The 20,730-nt window shown below is 37.5% G+C and overlaps 1 protein-coding gene and 1 long non-coding RNA gene across 3 annotated transcripts in view; both read right to left on the minus strand.

The window, feature by feature from the left end:
• Positions 1-10,711: 10,711 nt before the first annotated feature.
• LOC148394951 (uncharacterized) lies at positions 10,712-17,630 on the minus strand. 2 transcript variants are annotated; one of them, XR_015859454.1, is made up of 3 exons: positions 16,714-17,630; positions 14,934-15,066; positions 10,712-11,359 (listed from the first exon to the last, which is right to left on the minus strand). It is a non-coding gene; the product is annotated as an uncharacterized LOC148394951 (long non-coding RNA). The 2 variants fall into 2 exon arrangements; XR_015859455.1 differs by having other exon boundaries at positions 10,712-11,539.
• Positions 17,631-17,638: 8 nt separating this feature from the next.
• Positions 17,639-20,730, minus strand: part of LOC148394952 (leucine-rich repeat and fibronectin type III domain-containing protein 1-like protein) — a 108,371-nt gene continuing 105,279 nt past the window's right edge. The window contains exon 12 of the mRNA XM_088380950.1: positions 17,639-17,791. The gene's annotated coding sequence lies outside the window, so the exon portion shown is untranslated. The remainder of the gene's footprint in view (positions 17,792-20,730) is intronic.

The raw sequence follows: 20,730 nt of genomic DNA on the forward strand, positions 1-20,730 counted from the left end.
CCACACTAGACTTCGTTTGATACATCACTTCCACATTCCACCACACACTGTCACACGTTATATAAAAGTTTCCGAAACCCAAACAATGATACTTTTTAAATGAAGTTTTCTACCATCTTCTGAGCTATCCATCAGTCAAATATTTTGTGGTCACAAATAATGAGTGCCATGTGTCCACTGTGCATCCTATTATCTTGGAAGCCATTCTCACCAGCTCTGGATTAATAATCAGTCCACCTGTGCTGCTTGGAACACATGAGATGGTACAAACATGGATACTGAATGCAAAATGGTAGATAATCCAGATAACATTTACCGATTGTGCACAACATATGGAAGGCCAGACCACATGGGAAACCATAGCCATCCATGATTAAAGAATCTTCAGCCTTAATGACCAGATGTGTTCCCACAATTTCTGGCCCGGTCAATATTGACAGTGATAAGCCATCACAAATATGGGGACTGGTCAGGCCCCAAAATATGGCAATAGCCAAAACAAATGTTTGTTTTGCACATGCATTTGACTCAAATGCAAGGACACTTGTTCAAGCTATTATGCTGGTAAATTGAATTTGCTACAGAGTTTTGTTTATGATCCGATGAGTCACAATCTATCTTCCAGAGAGAAACATAAATGATCGGTGACAAAGCATTTATACAACAAATGATCTTTAATGAGGCATTCACAAAGAACTGGGAGCGTGTGAAAGGGAAACTGTTATTAATTCAAAACAATGTAACCAGTGCAGCAATATGTTAGGCCTTCAGCTTTGTATGAGCTTCTTGGTGATAATCATGCATAACAACAGCAAAATAAAAATTATTAACTGATTATACAGTGTGAAAAATCCTTTAGTTTTTAATTGAAATGCATTGAATAGAATTCCAAAGGCAACATTGCAAAGCAGTGCCACAAAGGTCAACATGAAACAAGAGTCCTGATGACTATAATAAATTTCAAACCTGGAACTGTGTGACTGAGCCGTTTATTGGCTTGGATTACTGTAAAATGTACACTTTGCATGCCCACATTAAATATTTGTTTTCCTGGCCAAAATAATCTACCAGACTAAAACAGTTGTTTTAGTTATTTATTAATATAGATCTTTAAAATGTTTGACATTTGGGGCAATCAAGAAGCATAATGTTTCAATACTACATATATTTGACTGCAGTAGTTTAGAAGTTTGGGATTCTTGCAAAAATCAACTAAATGTTCTGTCCTTGTTTTACTTTTTGCAAGAAAAATGTCAATCTTAACTTTAAAGAAAGCTGTCTTTGTTTAGTTTGATAAAAAACAACAAACGTCTTGGAGATACGGAAATGTCAAAGTGGGATGTTTTCTGCAGCACGCTATCATACATAAAATATGAAGGATGCAAGTCAGTCCTTTAATTAAACATTTTATTATTGTCAAGGCCAAATACGCCTTGGTAAGTAGAGGATGCTTTGAATTGGAGGTGTTTGCTGATTGATGGAATTTTTCACTGGTGTCGTTCTATTATAAGTGGTTCTGGCACTCCATTACATTTCCCATCTCCTAATGCATTAATATTTAAACCCATTCCCTCAGCTAGCTAGGCACACAAACAGAAGAATGCCTAGACCTACAGGATATGCCTACAAGACTTCTGTGGATGTGCGGCACTGCATGCAGCCAAACTCATCTGTTAGATGTGTTTATTTATATAGAAGAAATATCAAATGTATTCTTGCAACCTATACGTTGCATTTTTTTTCCTGTGTATGTGCAAACATCAGGATAAGAAATCAATTGTGATAAATTGCAGAGTGGTGAGATAATCAATTTATGACAGCAAGTGTCAGTTTGAGCATGTGTAATTGCTGTGCCTGGAAGGAATTCCTACAAGGGTCCCTTCCACTAAATTACTCTTTGCCACTTTCCCAGTTTAGATCTCCATGAGTAACAACATGTCACAGTCATAATAATTTAATTCAAGTCATACAAATATTTATCAGTGAATTCATGGAAGTGGATTCATGACAATTTGAATTTCTCTCCATTAAAAACAAGCCTGAAACATACAACTCAGACACTACCTGCTTAGGAGTATACATAACGATATTAATAATTAATGATAAATTAATAGATTATTTTTTGCCAATGTCTTGTTTTGCTCAAGATCAGTGGTTCTCTTATTCACTGATGTACAAATTGGAAATATTTTTTGAACCAGGTACCACCTAACCAACGCTATGCATTTTTTGATAAAAAGCCCATTAACTTTTTTAATTAATCCTTTACAATACATGAGATCTTTCAGATTTAGATTATTTAGATTCAAACGATTTAGATGATTTGCATTATTCAGGGAAACACCTGTTGGATTTTGATGGCATGATCATTGAAATATATATTTGTATTACATTTGACTGCTCCTTAGTGACTAATTGTGGAGTGTGAATGGCACGGCACAGTCCGCCTACACTGATCATCTTTTCCTGGCCTCCTGCTGAACTCAGACCTTAGTCTTGCCTGGAGTGACATGCTGCCCATCCTCTATAAAGTGTGTTCCCCCGCCAACATGTTAGCACACGTCAATATGCCTCTCTTGCTCTTCTTCTTCCACTGCATGTTTTGTCTTCCCTCCCCTCTGGCTTCTCTTTTACAGCAGGACTGTGCTTCTGGCCTTTGTTGTCTTAAAGTGTCACCAACTGTTTTCTCCCACCTCAGGCTGCTGACGATCAATTCCCTATGTCCCCGCTCAATGTCCCTCGTGCTCTCGGCTCAGTCATTGGATCTTCACTCTAATTCTCTGACTTCCAATGTGCAAGTCTGTATCCAGTGCATGTCAACCCTCCATCCTGAATAGTTCATTTCAATTTCCTATTGGATTTATTGGAGAACTTATTGGAGGGATCTGGAGTCCAGAGTACTTCTTGCTGTCCTCAAAATTGCAATAATTTTTGACGTTTTGGTTTTTACATGATTAATATGTGATTTCCTGCAGATTTTGTGATTGTTTCCATAAGCTGCTGTAAATTGTCCCCAGCACAGTAGATGTTTGTGTCATCAGCAAATAATATGCATTTCATTATTTTTGATACATTACATAAGTCATTGATATAGATTATAAACAGTTTAGGACCAAGGACAGACCCTTGAGGCACTCCACATGTTATGGGAATAAAGTCAGATACACAATCTCCATTTTTTACAAATTGCTGCCTGTTATTTAATTGGCTCCTCACCCAGTCCAGACCAACCCCTCTGACGCCATATCTCTCAAATTTGTTGCATAGAATGCCATGATTTATTGTGTCAAACGCTATCTTCAGATCTATGAAGATCCCCAGAACTTGTTTTGTATTATCTATGCCATTTGTGATGTTCTCGATAAGATCCATTAGTGCCATTGTTGTTGATCAGTCCTTCTGGAATCCATATTGACTGTCAGCTAAAAGCTTGTTTTTTTCAATGAAGTTGTGTAGTTTTTCTGTGAACAGTTTTTCAAGGATTTTGGAGAACTGACAGAGTAGAGATACTGGCCTGTAATTTGTGGAATGGTGTCTATCCCCACATTTATATAGAGGTATAACTTTAGCTATTTTTCATATCATTTGGAAATTTACCAGATGTAAAAGACATATTGCATATGTGAGTAAATGGTTCTGCAATTTCATCAATAACTTTGGTGTAAAAGTAGTTACCGTGGGTTGAATATCAAATAAGACCAAGCTGTACACTGCCTCTTGCCCAAAGTCAGCAGTGATAGGCTCCAGTTAACCAGCAACCCTGAAGAGGAAAAGTAATCTAGCAAAAAAACACCAGACGTTATTAGTTATGAAATGTGTGTTCAAATGAGTTACACATCGCAGCCACGTGTGGAATTTGATTTGACATTGAATAAATAGACATTTATGGAGGAAAAGGATGACAATTAGTCAAACTGTTTTATCTGCTCTCAGAGTGACACCGACATACACTTTTGACATGAAAAAAACCTTACAACCATTTTATTTTCATTTTATCCTCTAACCACAGGGTTTCTCATTTCTTTTGCTTGCCTGTCGGCACGGTTGCTGTCAGACCCTCATATAACATGACATTGACATGTATAGTACTGTTTCAGTGTCAGGGCTGCTTGCCACACGCTGCTTGCCACACATCTGTCTTCTTGGCACGCACTTACATCTGAGCCATGCTGTGGAGCTTGTTCAAGCAGAGATAAAGGAAAGGTCAACTTATGGAGAAAAATTCATGATTCTTCTAAATATTGTCACATTTGCAATATGATATTTGCTCTTAGTGAAAAGACTTTTTGCCTACAAGTTCAGTGGTAGTTTATTCCAGAAGTAATTTGTGATGGTATTTTCCCCCTCAGATAATTTATGACAGATTCAAGTTAAATTATTAAAGTCTTCCATGACATAAACACGACATTTCCTTTCTCCCATTGCTGTCTTTTGTTCCTTCCAATTCTTCTTACTAGCAAAATAAATCCCTGTAAACACTGCACATATGGGGAAAGGCTCATCCAGATCTAGTGAATGGATGAACCACGTGAAATGCATATGTCTGCAAGCACTGCGGGAGAAAGATGGCACAGGAACAGGTGTGTTTTGGGTGTGGCTTGTTCATGAAAAGCTTTCTGTGTGTTTAAATTATTAGTGTCCACAATGTTTATGTTTGCTTCTTATATAGAACGTGGCTCTCTGTGAATAAAAAAATGAAAGGATGAAATGACTACATCTGATTTTATTTTCTTCTCAAGAAGTCTCAGGAGCAGTATTGTTAAATAAAGAGTTGGCACATAACTTATTCTTGAGTATAACTGAACATGCATTTGGAATTATTTAAAAATACTGGATATAAAACACAATTGTATATGCATATATCACAAACTATAATATACAGTAATGCTATATCTACATATGTAAATGACATGCAAAATAGCTCATCCCTTTCAAGGTAAACATGTGCATAATATGAATTGTATTCTTTGTAATTATGTGATGAAGAACTAAAAAAAACCTCTGGACCTGGCAAAACTTTCAGCTACTAATCATCTAATTTGATGTCTCTGCAAATTACTTAACATATTTTCCAAGCTTCTTTAAAACATGGCAGTCTTCTAGTTGTGGTGTATCATTTTCTTTAATAATCTTGTGTTGTTTTTCCTCATCCAATTATCTCAATCTTTCTCTCTTGCAGTCTTTTGATCCTTTATCTGCCTCTTTTATCTCATTACTGTCCACTTGTGCTTTCTATTTTCAAGCCCGTAGCTAAATCCAAGTGCCAGTATTCATTTGTTTGCTCTAATTTTGCATGCATCTGTGTACTTCAACATGCACGTGTTTGGCTTGCATAGTCACATTCGGGGTTTGACCTTGTGCAACCATCCATTCAGTTTCCCTTTATTTTCACACATGACCATGAGAATGTGTGTGTGTGTGTGTGTGTGTGTATGTGTGCATGTGAGTGTGTACGTATTTGTGTGAGTGCGTTAGCGTGCGAGTGCATGTTTATCTGAGGGGGTACGGATAAATGTGAATAAGGAAATGCCTGTTTCCTGGTGTGTTCATGTGATTCAATGCTAGTTATAACTTTGTTCAAGTGTGCATTTGCATGTGTGGGTTGTTGTGTGACTCTGCCGGCAGGGTACCTGTAGGTGCAGTCTTTTCAATTTTGCAGGTCTGGGAGAAGAGCAAGTCATCGGTCGTACAGTGTTTCATCAGCACTCAGCACTCAAGTGCATAGACAGAAAAAAGAAACATAAAAAAATTAATAAACCTTGGTGAAAATGTAGATTAAATACGCATTTGGATGCATAAAAATAATGATAGGTGGTTGAGCGTACCTGTAAAGGTCTCTTTGATGATAATGGAAAAAATAGAACACAAGCAGTGAGTCATTCCATCTTACCTTTACTTTGGTTCCTCCAGCTATAAACATGTAAATTGTTTTAAAAATGTTTTTTTTTTATATAGTGCACTATAAACGGGGAGCAGTCAAGCATGCATGGTAACAATATTAGAAACTGATCGCACCAGCAAACTTGTATTTTTTACAGTACCCATATCATACTTGGCCTATAAAAATATGCACAAATGGCCTTTGAAGCAAACTGCCGCATCTGTCTGTCCGTCTGCCTATGCAGTAGTTACAACTTTGGAGTTATTAAACTTCCGAAAACTACGACCAAAATTCATATGCACATTCCTACGACAGTCCACTTTAACCTGTTCAAATAATTTAAAAAACAACCAGTATAATATTTTTGATTTTTGTGGAGGTGAAGGCAGGTTTTGCCAATAGGAGCTGAAATTTAAGTAGGTGAATCTAGAATATTGTGCACAAAACTTTCATATTTTAACAGGTTAAGGTGAAAAAAAAATGCATATGCAGTTTGTTGGACATTTGTTTACCAAAATTAACAGCGAGTGAGGCCTGTTGGCTCAGTTGGTTAAAGCATTGAGCTAATAAGGCCAAGATGATGGGTTCAACCCCCATGTGAGCCAATGTCCTTAGATACGTATCCAGCTTGACCTTCGCCAGAACTGAAATGTTGCAATGGTGCAACTAGAACATACTGGTTGTCCTTCATTGGTCTTAACTACCAGTTGGTTTATGATTTTGTCTTTTTTAAAAAAAAATTAAGGAAAATGTGCCTTGTTTTATACCACATGTAACTCCAATGCAGCTCTCTCTTACTTGCTGGGCATGTAAATGTGTTACTCGATGGAAAATAGTAATGACCAAAGTTCAATTACCTTTCAGGAATGATTTCCTATGCAGCAGTTTGGATATGAAGAGTGCAGAAGAGAGGAGATGAAAGTATGCGTGCGGGGTGAACGGAAGGAGTACGAGAGGAAGCCAGAAGGTGAAAGGTAGGAGAGGGCTTATATAACAGGAAGTTAAGGAAGGGGTGAAGCCACACAGCGAGGATAACCGTAGACACATTAGAGACATGCACAGTAAGAGAATAATGAAACTGCTCATATTAACTTAAAATCAACTTTAGCTGTGATCAAGTATTTCGCAAATAAACAATCAGTACATATTTCCCAATCCTAAAAAATAAAACTAAATAGCAGGTATATTCCAATTAACTTTCTCCTCTGGGAGAGAATATAAAACAATACCATGCTGTCCCATCCCCAGGCTTTCTATATATTTGTGTCTCAATCAGAATTCCTCTTCCTTCTTTCTGTACCGCATCATAAATCTTTGAACATTTCCATCTTATTTCATCCTTCCTGCATGCCACTCCACTTTTATTTGACAAACCTCAAATATCAGTGAGCCATTTACCCACAGCAAAACACACACGCACACACACACACACACACACACACACACACACACACACACACACACACACACACACACACACACACGCACGCACACACGCACGCACGCACGCACGCACACACACACACACACACACACGCAGGGTAGCAGCTGTCGAAAACAACACATCTTCCTTCATAAATGTTTGCTTCATTCTTTGCCAACGGGGCTTTATTCGACTGTTTCCCCTTTCTCAAGCATATGATGCAAACTCCTCTAATGAAGCTCAGAAAGTGGGAGGGCATATTTTTTAGGGTTTTCTTGGTTTAAAAAAAGGTTAAATAGATTAATTATTTAATCAAAACATATCACACAAGACATTAAAAAGTCTACACGTATGACATTTAAAAAACTTCCATGCCAACTGAACCAACCACTTTTATACATCTTAAGTCAACATACGCGTTTGATTTGTCTTGCCACTTCCCAGCAACTGATAGATAAAAAAAATCAATCACTTGAAGAATTGTTCTGCTACTTTGTCAGAGACCAATGCATGTGCATGATATGAGCAGCTCTTAAATGATAGGTTTTGTCCTGAGCAAAAAATCCCTGCTGTCCATTTGCACTATTGTAAGGAGATGTATTCACTGTAAGGACTCACACACTGCTCTTACAGGGAACATTAGTACCGACAATTGCCCGTCATGATGTCAGCCATATCAGCTCGTCAGCACAACACAGAAAAGAGACACTAATCGGTGCTTGGAAGACATGAGTTTAACACCTCATTGAGATTTGGATCTTTTTCGTTTAACCTTATGTCACATTGTGATTGGATTTGGCTTTCAGCACTGGGTCATATCAGAAGAAAAAGAAACCAGCACCTCATATTTCTAAAAATATTTAGTTATAATACTAAAAAAAATTAATATATAATATATTTAATATATATATTATATACAATATCCACATAAATGTAATAAATAATATTTTAGATAATATTTAAATGTTTCCAATCATATTTACAAAACTTTGTCTGCTTTCCAATCATTTTTAGAGATTTGTTTTCTGCATGCACAAGGAATTGCCTTAAATTGTCAAATTTCAGCAGTGGGTCATATCAGAATAAAAGAAACCAGCACCTCACATTTCTGGAAATTATTTTTTCCAATGATATTTACAAAACTGCATTACTGCTTTCCTCATAATTCTCAGAGATTTTTTTTCCTGCATGCAGAAGAACTGTCTTGAATCGTCAAATGTCAGATGTACAAAATGTGACCAAAATACATTTCTCATTTGTATTAGACATACAAGGTGTATCATAAAGGTTTAAGGACTGGTGCCAAAGATATATTTCAGCCCCAATTAAAAACTATTAGGTAACCCTTCAATACGGGCCAGATGATCAGCCAACATGGTGACAAAGATCTTGAGACATTTGCTTTGTTCAGAGCACACAATGACCTGAGCGTCTGACAGTTCCTGACCAGAAAAAGAACACTGCTCTACTGCGGCAAAATCCCTCCTCACATGACCTGAATTTTAGTGATTCCCCCGTACCCCCTTTTTTCCAAGCTCAAGAGGCTCATCAAGGGAACCTGTTTTGAAGATGTGCTTGACATAAAGATGGCCGTGATCATGGAGCTGAGAAGGATCCTGGAAGAATCTTTTCAGGAGTAGCTACATAAGGGAGTCACAGAGAAGGCTAGAAAATGTGCGGTAGACTCCACAGGGCTTCTTCCGAAGGGGAAAACTAGTACATACTTTAGATCTGAAATATATCTCTCGTGACACCGGTCGTCAAACTTTTCAGACATTGCTGGTACAGCAAATGCTTTGCTTTACCAGACACATTAACTAAGGCAGAATTGAAAAGGGAAAAATCTCATTTGCAAGTAAAAAGAGACACTTAGTTAGGCTGCCATGTACTCACTGTGACACCATTGCTGTATATTAAATTTGTCAAGCTAATCAAGCAACTCATTTGATGAGCTTCCGCCTGCCTTACTTCCCTTTAAGCAATGTGTTTAGGCTGCAATTACAATGCCATGTTGATCCATTTATTGAATGTGCTAGTCTATGCATATGGATGTGTATGATTTCATGAAAGGCTGTGATGTGACTGTGGGCAGACTTGATAGTCTTCTGAATAAATGCTTCTTTTAAATACAGATCAGATTGGCTTTGCTGTGTTAAAAAAAATAAAGGCAAAACCTTGCAGCGAGGATTCCTTATGGTATGTTTCCAAGACATAAAAGAAAACCTAAACACCATTTTAGTTTTCTATAATATTGTTCGTGATTTCCTAACATTGCAAACCGTATAGATCATTTAGGCCGCAGACTGACTTGTCTCTGTGGTGATGGTTTTACACAGAAAACATCAGGAGGGTTTTGTCCTTTGATGGTTGTGACCAGCACCAATTGTCACACAGTGCGAAAATGACCCGGACACAGTGAAGTGCTGAGTTGATTGGAGTTTTGTCACAGGTTATATGGCTTCTTGTGACTGGCACTGAGTCAGCCATCCAGATGAGCTCTAAACATTGTATTGCTTAATAGACAATGTGTTGCAATAATTTTTGGTGACATTTCCTAAATGTTTACACGAGCAGACAGGTTGTACAAGCTGCCTCTCATATTGGCTGCGCTGCGCTGGCACTTCTTTGCACTCTGATTTACATCTGCCTTTGGAAAGATGTGATATTTAAAGATAAAACATCAGCCAGAGCAATTTGTCTCGGGTTTCAGATTACACATACTGAATTTATCTGCATGCATATACGGTACTACTCCCACAATGTTTAAATTGGACTGTGTGGCAATTTATGGCATTAGATAGATGCAATCCAAGTTGTGTCTTAGTACTTATGCATCTGTCAGCTTCTATGGGCGCACAACTTGTCATGCTTTGACAGTTTCAATACTTATACCCCGGTTCGGCTATTGCGATCAGAAGAAGAAATAAATGTGACGGAGGACTACTACAACCTAAGGCTCTGTTGCGTTGAGGGAAATTCAATTAAAACCGAAGGAATTATTGTGACTAAGAAACGACCATAATTATAGTAATGATGCCTGATTAGGATGCCTGTTTTCAAAGATGCTACAAAACTACAGATACCATTTGTACTACACAGATCACAAGACATAGAGCAGCATTCAAAACAACAAACAAAATCAGAAGTGGCTCTGAAGACTTGGCATTACTGTATGACCTTTCTCCATCAGACAGTGAAATGGACAATAAGATAAGACAGCACTTGAATATTAATCACGTTATTACTTCTACAATCTGATGATGAACTAGTGTGGCTATTATAAAGGTTATCTTTCATGCGAATTGACTCTGATGTCACATCCATCATTGTTGGTGAACATATTGCAGCAAGTGTTGAGAGGGAGTGATTGTTTTGTAAGACTCAGGCTAAAATGTCATGTCCCTATGACCTTTTTCTCCCTTTGTATGTGTATTAAGAACCACTCGCACAGAAGAAAAACATCCAAACATTTAATATGGTGGTTTAACTGGTAAATATGCACACCTGGAATTTGCCCAGTAGCACCTGTGGCTTTTGAGCTGCTTCAATGAAGCAAGATTAACTGACATAATGAAAGGACTATTTAAACATATTAGCGAAATAATAAGATCTAAAAAGGGATACGGCTCTAAGCAAAAGTCCTTTCACTCACAAGAAACAATAGAGGAGTGGGAAGTGCCCGGAAAATGGAACTAGTTTGAAAAAAAAACATGTATTTGACTGATGGGAATAACAGCCAGGTAGACTTTGAAAGCTGTGACCCAGCAGATACCTCCACATCAAGGCCTCAGGGGAGCTAGAGACTGGCACAACTTCACTAATGATGGGTGAAATGTTTTATCTTTTTGCACATCCCACATTACAAACACTGTCTCTCCCTATCGGTCTTATCACTTTTCCTTATTTCCATCCCTGTCCCTTCATGGTCTCTATTGTCACATTCCCCCTCTCACATTCTGTCCCCCTGCTCTTGTAGTGCCCCCTTATGCCTCGTGTGGCCTTCCATGCTGTCATGTTTCATGTGGCGGTCTTGGTGCTGACTTAATGATCCAACACTGTAGATAGAAAAGAATGATGCGTTGGATCCCACATCATCACACAGCGAGAAGAGGGACTTCTATGTTTGATATAACATTCTGTATGCATGAATAGAGATTGCTGACAGCTTTACTGAATGATGTATAGTGAAGCAACAAGAGCGTGAAGAAAACACACAAGTCCACCAAAGATGTCACCTGCAAAAGTGAATGAATTGTTATGAAAGAACATGAATAAAGATCAATTTTCAGCTACAGAGCTTCTTTTGGATTCAGGAATAAAAACATAGTATAATTTGAGGATACTTGACAGAGATATAACAGGAAAACTAGGGTCTTAAAATGTACGTTTTTGTTGGTTACGTTGGCTTTGAATACGTGTCTGCGATTTAGATCGTACGAAATCAACCCATACACCCAGTTTGAATTTTGGCATTTGAGCATATGAATTGGGATTTTTCATTTGGTCGGCTGTCAAACTCATTTTTTTGTTGTGGGCCACCTCTTAGTTATGGTTTCCTTTAGAGAGCCGTTTCTCTGACAAAAATCATTTTGTGGGCTTGGAAAAATCACTTACCTTGTTTTTCTTTTCTGGATGTTAAAGATCCAAATGAACAAAAATTCATCATGGCAACCCACGTGATCTTATTCTCTTATTTGCTGTGATGCAAAAGGATTTATTGCGTCGGGTGTATAGTGCTGTATAAATAATGAACAACATGAAGCAAAATTTTCCTTTGTTAAATTAAAGTTAAATCTGCTTTTATCGTGAAGTCACCTCAAATGCATGAAATATTGCTACAATTATTATGTTCATGATATGACCTTGGTGGCTTGGTGGCACCGGACTATAAAGCGCACCTTCAATGAATGGCCCATTTTAAAAACTTTGTCCTTATATAAGGTGCACCGGACTATAAGGCGCACCATTCATGGATCATGTCAGATTTTTAATCCAAATCAAATCATTCACCATTTTATCTTTTTTATTTCAACTTCAGATACAACAAATTACTTTATAATCACAAAATAATGATCCATAGTCTTTTTAATTGATGATTCATAGTCTTCAGCGGGCCACTTATGATTGATTTCATGACACAACGCTTCGGGCCAGTTTAAATTTAGGAATTTGGTCCATATATAAGGTGCAGTGGACTATAAGGCGCACTGTCGGCTTTTGAGAAAATTTTAGGTTTTTAGGTGCGCCTTATAGTCCGGAAAATACGTTACCTGCATTCTTTCTTAGCCTACTTTCCCACTCACACCTGGTCTCTACGTCACAGTCAAAGTCACAACCACCCCCAACCTGCCAGATTTTGTGTTTGTTACGTTTCTTCTTTGTTGAGTTGTTATATCCTTTGGGATTTTGTGCCTTTTGTTTTGATTCTTTTCGTCTCCCCTAAAGAGTTATCCTGCCACATATTTGATGCACAGTAAAATACTTTTAATATTCCCATCTTGTCTCATTTTGATTCTGTTTCCTGAGTTTCCCTCATCATAAAATATGGTCGAGTTAAACTTTGAATTCAAACTGCATAATTTTTACATCTATTGCTATAAATATATTTATACTTTTTTTAACATAGAATTATTATGTCCAAATTTACAGATTCTAGTCCAAAGGAAAACACAGAATTGAACCTCTTTTGCAAACACAGTTTTGAGAGTCTGTCATTCAAATACATAGTCAAGGTTAAGCACTGATTTCCACATTGTATGGGCACCTGGACCAATGGACCTCTTCCCATTTAAAAGAAAAATGTCCTTCATATTTATTTTGCACAAACGCCTTATGCTGAATAAAAGTTCTCTTGCTATTCTTCTGATTTTTTTTCATTCATTCATCTTGCGTACCGCTCAATCCTCACCAACTTGTTTTGGCTTAGTTGACCTTGTTTTTGTGACATCTTCCTGTCAAATACTGAACCACCCCAGCACAATTGATCACTTTCTGAATTCTATTGATGACGTTGGAGTGTGTTTGGAAGTTTAAATATCAAACATTTTTCTTTATGGCCACTGAATATATTAAACAACAGTTATTAGCCAGCCCATGTGACGTCCATAAACCATGGAACACGGATTTAATCGATGATAGAGCAGTACGGCGAGTTAAAAAAGTATCCAGTCTTTTTTTTATTGGCTTTTCTATGACTGTTAAGTAAGGTAGTCTCAGGTTGCCACTGCAGTCATAGATTGGCAACTATTCTCTTTTATACGCTATCTCATCTTTCCTCTCATCACTACCTGTCTGAATTTTCATGTGTCCCAGTTCGTATTGTTTTGCCTTCTGCTTTCCTAGAGCAGGTTTTTTGCATTTTAAAATGCAAGCTGAATAAATGGAGCACATTCATGCCTCTCTGCATCTCTTGCTCCCATTCCCACTTTCTCCATGGGGAGTCTTTTATTATTTATTTCCTCTCTTTTGTCCAGCTGCTCTCTGTTGTCTCATAGTACATATCCTATTCAGACAGAAAAATATAGATACATCTGGTGTTCTTTTTTTTAAATATCTCGCAGGCACTATATTAGTAGAAGGCAGTAGATTCCGGTTTATTTTATGTCCAACCGACATCAGAGTTCAGTAAGAAACAACCATAGGATTAACTGAATGACCTGAATTGCAGATAAAGAATAAGAACAATTTAACTGTCGAATACCCAACTGTAGAACTACACCTAGTAAATATTTATTGTATTAAAGTAACTAGAACAAAGCCTTTATTAATTGAAATTAAATGTGTAAACCAAATAGTAGCCAACTGTATGGTAATTCTGTAGTTGTGGGTTTAAAACTGGGCTACCTCCTTACTGTGTGGAGTTTGCATGTTCTCTCTGTGCCTGCATGGGTTTTCTCTTGTTCCCTACCACATTCACCAAAATATGCATGGTCCATTGACTGGGATAGGGTCCAGCATGACCCTTGTGAGGATAAGACAATGGATGGATCAAAATAAGTAAACTATTTTGGTACCCTTAAATTTTAGAAATTGTTTTTCTGATGACATTGAGACCAGGCCTGTCTGAATAACTCCGCATGATAAGTGTACGTTTTCATCTTGCTTAGTTTCAACTATCTGGAGAAAAGAAGAGCTTGTTCCGTATAACATGGTAGGATGGTTAAATGAGCACAGTGCTTGTTGTTTTCTACAATAATCAGAAGGTACAATGGGTTTATTTTTTGAGGATTTCCACTAGTTGAAAGTGCAAAAGCCATACATTATTGAAAACATTTTTAGAAGGCAAGCACAATCTTGCTTTGAGGCTTTACCAAATTGACGGTTAATAATTTATTCAGTTTTCTTGACCTACCCCAATAATATCCAATAAAATTGTGTTCCAATGGGTCATTGTCAATTTTGATAATTGCAAGCATTTAAATTACAAACATCTCCAAACACACGTAGAGTTAAGTGCAATCAACATACCACAACGATTGGTCCACATTTGGCATTTTTCAATTAAATGTGTCAAGTACCCTTTGATACTAATGGACTCCTACGATTTTACAAGAGGATACAGCTTGTTGTCATATGTTAATGTACTTAGTTGAGTATGAGTATGGTAGACAGTAAAAAAATTATGCAGACCTTCAAGTTTCTGGAAATCACTGTTTCTCGGGATCTTAAGTGGGACATCAACATCAAATGCATCTTCAAAAAAGGCCCAGCAGGAGCGGCTGCTGAGGAACCAAGGCCTACCTCAGGAGATTTTGAGGCAGTTCTATGCAGAACATAGATTATACAATATTGGGTAAGCATCAGGAAATGTTAGTCTTTTGCTCTAGTCAGTAGCAACTGAGTAAAAAATTAGAGTGCAGCTCAGCCTTTGGGTCACGAACATCAGAGCTAGCAACGTGCTCTCGGCGGTATGCCAAATTCATTTGAAACTGTGTTTAAAAATGTAACATCTTGTATTTAAAGGGACTATTTTTAACACACAAAAAAAGCTTTGTTGTTCTTAACATCTATGAAATGGGTCCCGCCAGTAGGAAGATGCGGGTCCCAGGCTGGAAGAAGTTGAGAACCACTGGGCTATAAAACACATAGTTGTGAAGTGGTTAAAAAATACAGCTGCAATAGAAATATCTCACTGAGAAAAACAATATGTTGGATCAAATGTTGCTGTTAAATATTGATTTTGAGAGACAACCAGCATTACGGGAGACAGCTAGGATTGTAACACATCCCCAACTGTAATTGCATTACAAAGTTATAATGAGTAACACATATACTTCATCAAAGAAGAGAACTGGCAATTGTTTTTGAAACCTGTACCTATCACAGTGCAGACACAAATTATACCCTTGACTATAAAGCCAATACAAATCCCACTCCTCACCATGTTGCTGGCAATAAAATAGCTGATTGAACCTAAGCTTTCCTCTGTGGACTGGAGAAACCAAGTCTGCTTTTCACACATGGTTTTTATCAGCCATAGTAGATGCTAGATACCTGGTGCACCCAGGTACAGGAAACAGCCAGTCTTCCAAGAATATAATGCTTATAATGATGATGGGCGAGGTTGATTTTTGTTCCCATCCATGTGGGAAATTTAAAGGTACTGTTATGACACTGACTACTTATACAATATAAGTAATGACTGTCATTTGCTTTCACAGTAGAGAATGGCCTTAGTCTTAATGTTATCGATGAACATTTTTTGCATTAAAGACACATTGTCAAGTATGCAATAATCATATTTTATTCACCTATGATCATAGCCTTATTCAAAAGAGAAGGAAAACATGAAGCAGATGGTGTTGAAATGACCCAAAGTTCACAGCTCTGCTAAATTGCTAAAAACTTGACTTTCTTGACCATGTTTGAGACCATTTTATTTTGACGGTGTTTCCAAACATTTGACTGGTACTGCATTTGCCACACACAAGTATAATTTGGCGTCTTTTTGATCACCTTGAGAAAATATCCATATAACTGTTTGAGACCTCTCCTCGACTCCTTTTGCTCCACCCCTGGTCATCGTGGTAACCCAAATCAAACTCTACTTTAGTTTGTTGACGAAGCAGGGTGAGTAGTCACGAAATTTGCAAAACAGGCTAATTACAGTCAAGCATAAAATGGAGTATAAAGTGTTCGGTAATTCATGGTTATTTTGAAGAAAGGGTTAGGGTTAACTGTTTTAAATTGTCGAAAAATATGTTTTCCATATAAATGCAAATAAATGCCTCCCTATGAATAATAATTAAAAAATACTGTTGTAATTTTTTGTAATTACCCTGACAGTTTATAGATGCTACCGTTCATAAATACGCATTAAAGAATTAAGTGCTCAACCAATTTGAACTATGTTGCCACAGCAGCACTAATTTAAAAAGGCACTTAAAAAGATTAAAGGCTGGAGTCTTACCGCCAGCCACTTGAGTTCCCCATTAAAAATTATCTTGTGTTGTAAAGAGGGGGTTTCTATACCTGCCATTAGCATTCGAATAGACACAGATGTTGTGCATCATATTTACGTTCCGGGGAGCTACATGCTGTTAGATGAGTTCCTTCCACTGTGCTTTCACTCATTTCTATCATTATCATTATTTTTTGTGGAAAAGGGATAATCTTCTAATTTTATTCTGAAAATCTGAATGTAAAAAAGGCCTCTCCATCCCTCCCCGCTATTGTGTGAGATGGTGTTAAGCCACTTTTCCACTAAGTGATACAGTTCAATTCAGACTGCCATGGTTTGGAACTGTAAATACTTATCAGGCCTGCACGTTTCCACTGTGTGTGGGCGGGATGCCGCTTTAGAATGTGCTACTGAAAATACTGTGGAATAATAGTAGCACAAAAATGAACTTGCCAATGGATTAAGAGGATATACTATGTGACGTGGTACAGTACATACTGATATATTTTCTAAACAAGTAGAATAAATACATTTAATTTTTCCTGCCATCGTAATCCACGATTTTCTAATTCATATTATTCAAATTCTTCAATCAATTTCTTCCAGACGCTATATGGTCGATAGATATGAATGTGAGCGTAAATAGCTTGTTTACATGTATGTGCCCTGTAATAGGCTGAGAACCAGAAGGATGCAGGACGGAAGATGCAGCAGATATGTGCCAACATCTAAAGAGTTCAGTCCAAATCGTCCTTGTCTGCCGACGCAACAAAATCAATTGCTATTGCGACACCATGAGTCAGAAAACTACTTGCCACAGTCAGATACCAAATATGCCATGAATATTATGATATCCTTGCCTAAAATGAACCTCTTCTCAGATCTTAAAACCAGACTCACCCGCATGTTGTATTGTCCGTTTCCTTTATCAAGGTATACAGTCAGTCACTAATGCACTGCACAGAAGCACACTCGGAAGCACACAGCAGCTGGCTGACAAATGTTGTGAGTTAGGAAAGCTTTAGCCATGCAATTCATGTTCAATCTCAGATGACAGCTAACATCCATCCTTCCCAAGTGTCTGTCACTAGAGTGAGAGAGAAAAAAACAATGTTATATGATTGATTAGAAAACAAAAAAAAAATTACAAAGGCGTGCCCGTCATAATAGTCTTCATCTGTGTTTCTGGACGACATTACACAGTGGTGTGAATTTGAAATGATTTTAAATCATCAAATTATTTTTTCCCCACTGAAATTAATGGAAATGCATTTAAGCCATTCAAGCCCCTCCAAAACAATGCTTTTTACACGTTAAAAAAAAAAATCCATTTGTTCTCCACATAATGCGAGAACAAACCATGACTCAATTGTCCTTGCTTGTACAACCCTCTTGTCACAACTTTGTCCTTTATTATGCACTTTTTGTATCTAAACAAGCACAGGCAAACACGTTGTGATGTTGGAACAAATGTCATTATGTGGTAGTCGTACTTATATAAGGCTCGACCGGTAGAAATTATTTCCTATTTATGCACGCAAAACCCTCAAACATCCAATTCTACAGAAGCACTCGTTTACATTTATTTTATAGAGAAACTGGTGTTTTGTTAAATTTCTACATCAGCTCACACACTTCAAAGAAGTCAATAGACCTGAGGCTAAGAAAACACATTTAAACTCTCTCTACCATCTTGTGCACACGCAAAAACAGCACTATAAATTGGATTTGTGAAATTTGGTTTCAGTCAGTTATACTCTTGACTTGATCCTTGGTCTCACATAACACATTTGGCACTGTCCCATGATGCCACATTGTGTGGAGGTGTATTTCTGCTGTAGTTCAGAAGTACCATCTAGCCTTATACATTTCGAAACAAAAAAAGGTGCGCAGGCCCAAAAAAAAGTGGACGATAAAAAAATCTTTAGAAATCAGGTCGGACAAAATCAGCCAGGAAACGTTCTAAAAATTAAGATTTTTAAGCATTTTTAAAATGCACCCAACGGTCAGGGAGAGTATTCCAGTCAGGGCGCAGCAGCCACTCAGATGAGGGTTGAGGAGTTGCGCAAGGTAGGTTTGGGCAACACTGTTCAGACAGTGATGAGTGTCAAGGAGGCTTTTGTATTCAATGGGGAGCCAGTGCAGAGTGTGCAGGATGGGATCGCCTGCATCTGTTCCGCTTGATGACCTCTTGGGCGAGGGAGAGACGAAAAAAATCATATTGAGCCAGGTCGGGTGAATAAGGAGGTTGCAATGTTCCACTCGACCAGGAATTGCACGATTATGAGGAGTGTCGTTGTCATTGTGAGGAGCTCCGAGTTGTCCTGCCACAACTTTCATCTATTTCTCCACGTTAAATGAAGCGCACAGCACATAATCCCTCTGTAGGTGTGTTGGTTGATCTTCGGCCCACGTTGAAAGGAAAATATTTTTGTATAGGCTTGAAATATATCTTTTGTGACAGTAGTCCTTTTTTGGTTTTATTTTGGACTACTTGTAGGTCAGTGATGGCTCACTAATAAGAGACTCAGAGTGAGGTGTTGTTGGCCTTGTTGAGCACTTCTTCCCGTTTTCATCATTCCATTCTAATCCAACTTCTTTTAATGGGTATAATGAATCTGATCAAATAGTTTCATACAAAACCTCCACTCATCTACAACTTGAATCAGCTTTTCAACACATTACGATTAAAAATGGACCTACCCTGTTGAAGAAATGAACTTTTAAAATCAACTAACAACTTCTATTTCTTGGAGTTTGTTTGAGAGCTGCAGATAAAAGGCTAAAATTCAGAGAATCAGAAAAGCTCTTCTGGTGGTCACATTATCTGGTGACATTGAATGATTGATATGTAGATGGTATACCAGAGATGTGGTCTGTTTCTCAAGATAACAAGATTCAAGGCTTCTGACTATAAATAATTATGTGAATAAGGCTGAGATGACATGAATCCACAGGCAGTACATTTCAATCAACTCCCCACCGCCACATCTAATCGCGTCTCTGATGAGAATGCTGTAATCTCACTCAATGATTATGATCAGAATGTTAAACTTTGATAAGATCATTTTAATAAAACTGTCTTCTACCCACTTTTGGCAAAGTCATTCATTGCAAGTGGTGTTTTCAAGTTTTCTATTTATTTATTTGTTTATTTATTTGTTTATTTGTTTATTTATTTGTGTTTATTTATTTATTTGGTCAAGTGTTACAAAAATCATATATATATTCTTTATACTGTTGTATAGTCTACTTCTGCCTTTTTCATTGACAATTAAAGCTGGCCTTCTCTAAGCAATTAATAATTATTTCTTTTATTATTAAATAATCCTTCCTTCCCACATTCTGTCATCAGCAATTGTAGCCTAATTCACTTATTTCCACGAGTAGCACTTTAATTTTCTTCAGTCACTAACTGAAATGAGAGTGTTACTGACTGATATAAGTTCAATGCATGTTCTCAACTGATAAACACGCAAGTTTAGTGTTTATCAGCCGAGCACAAGCATATGGGTAGAAAGTAGCATGGTTGGGATCATTGCATGTGCATAACTTGAGTGTGGGAGGAAATTAATTCATTGCCCCAAGTGCCCCCATCCCATAACACCTGTCACTAAGTTGCAGAGTGCTTCTAGCTCATTCACCCACTGAACATCTGCAAACTGAGATAAACCAGACATTTAAGTTGGTGTTATAGTTGAAGTCAGCTACTGTGCAACATTACAGCTTCTCAGTTATCTCAACACAATATGAAAAAAAGCTGGATCGGCACAAAATCTGTGGTTGTCTGTAGTCACGCTCTGCTACTTGATTTGGACTGGGAAGATACGTACATGTTGTAAACATAATACATTTCCATGCCAAACTTTTGTTTTTGTAGAAAAAGCAAAAACTGCCATTGTCAGCACAGCATTTAATCAAATTTAAAGTGACAGTTTTAAAGCATTTAAGAAACTAAGTATATTTGACTCTAGTATACTGACTGATAAAGTTAGTGCCTGACCAGCCTCTGACATCAATTCACAT

The sequence above is a fragment of the Syngnathus floridae genome, chromosome 7, assembly GCF_059516105.1.
Source record: "Syngnathus floridae isolate MCC-2025c chromosome 7, RoL_Sflo_1.0, whole genome shotgun sequence".
Lineage (NCBI taxonomy): Eukaryota > Metazoa > Chordata > Actinopteri > Syngnathiformes > Syngnathidae > Syngnathus > Syngnathus floridae.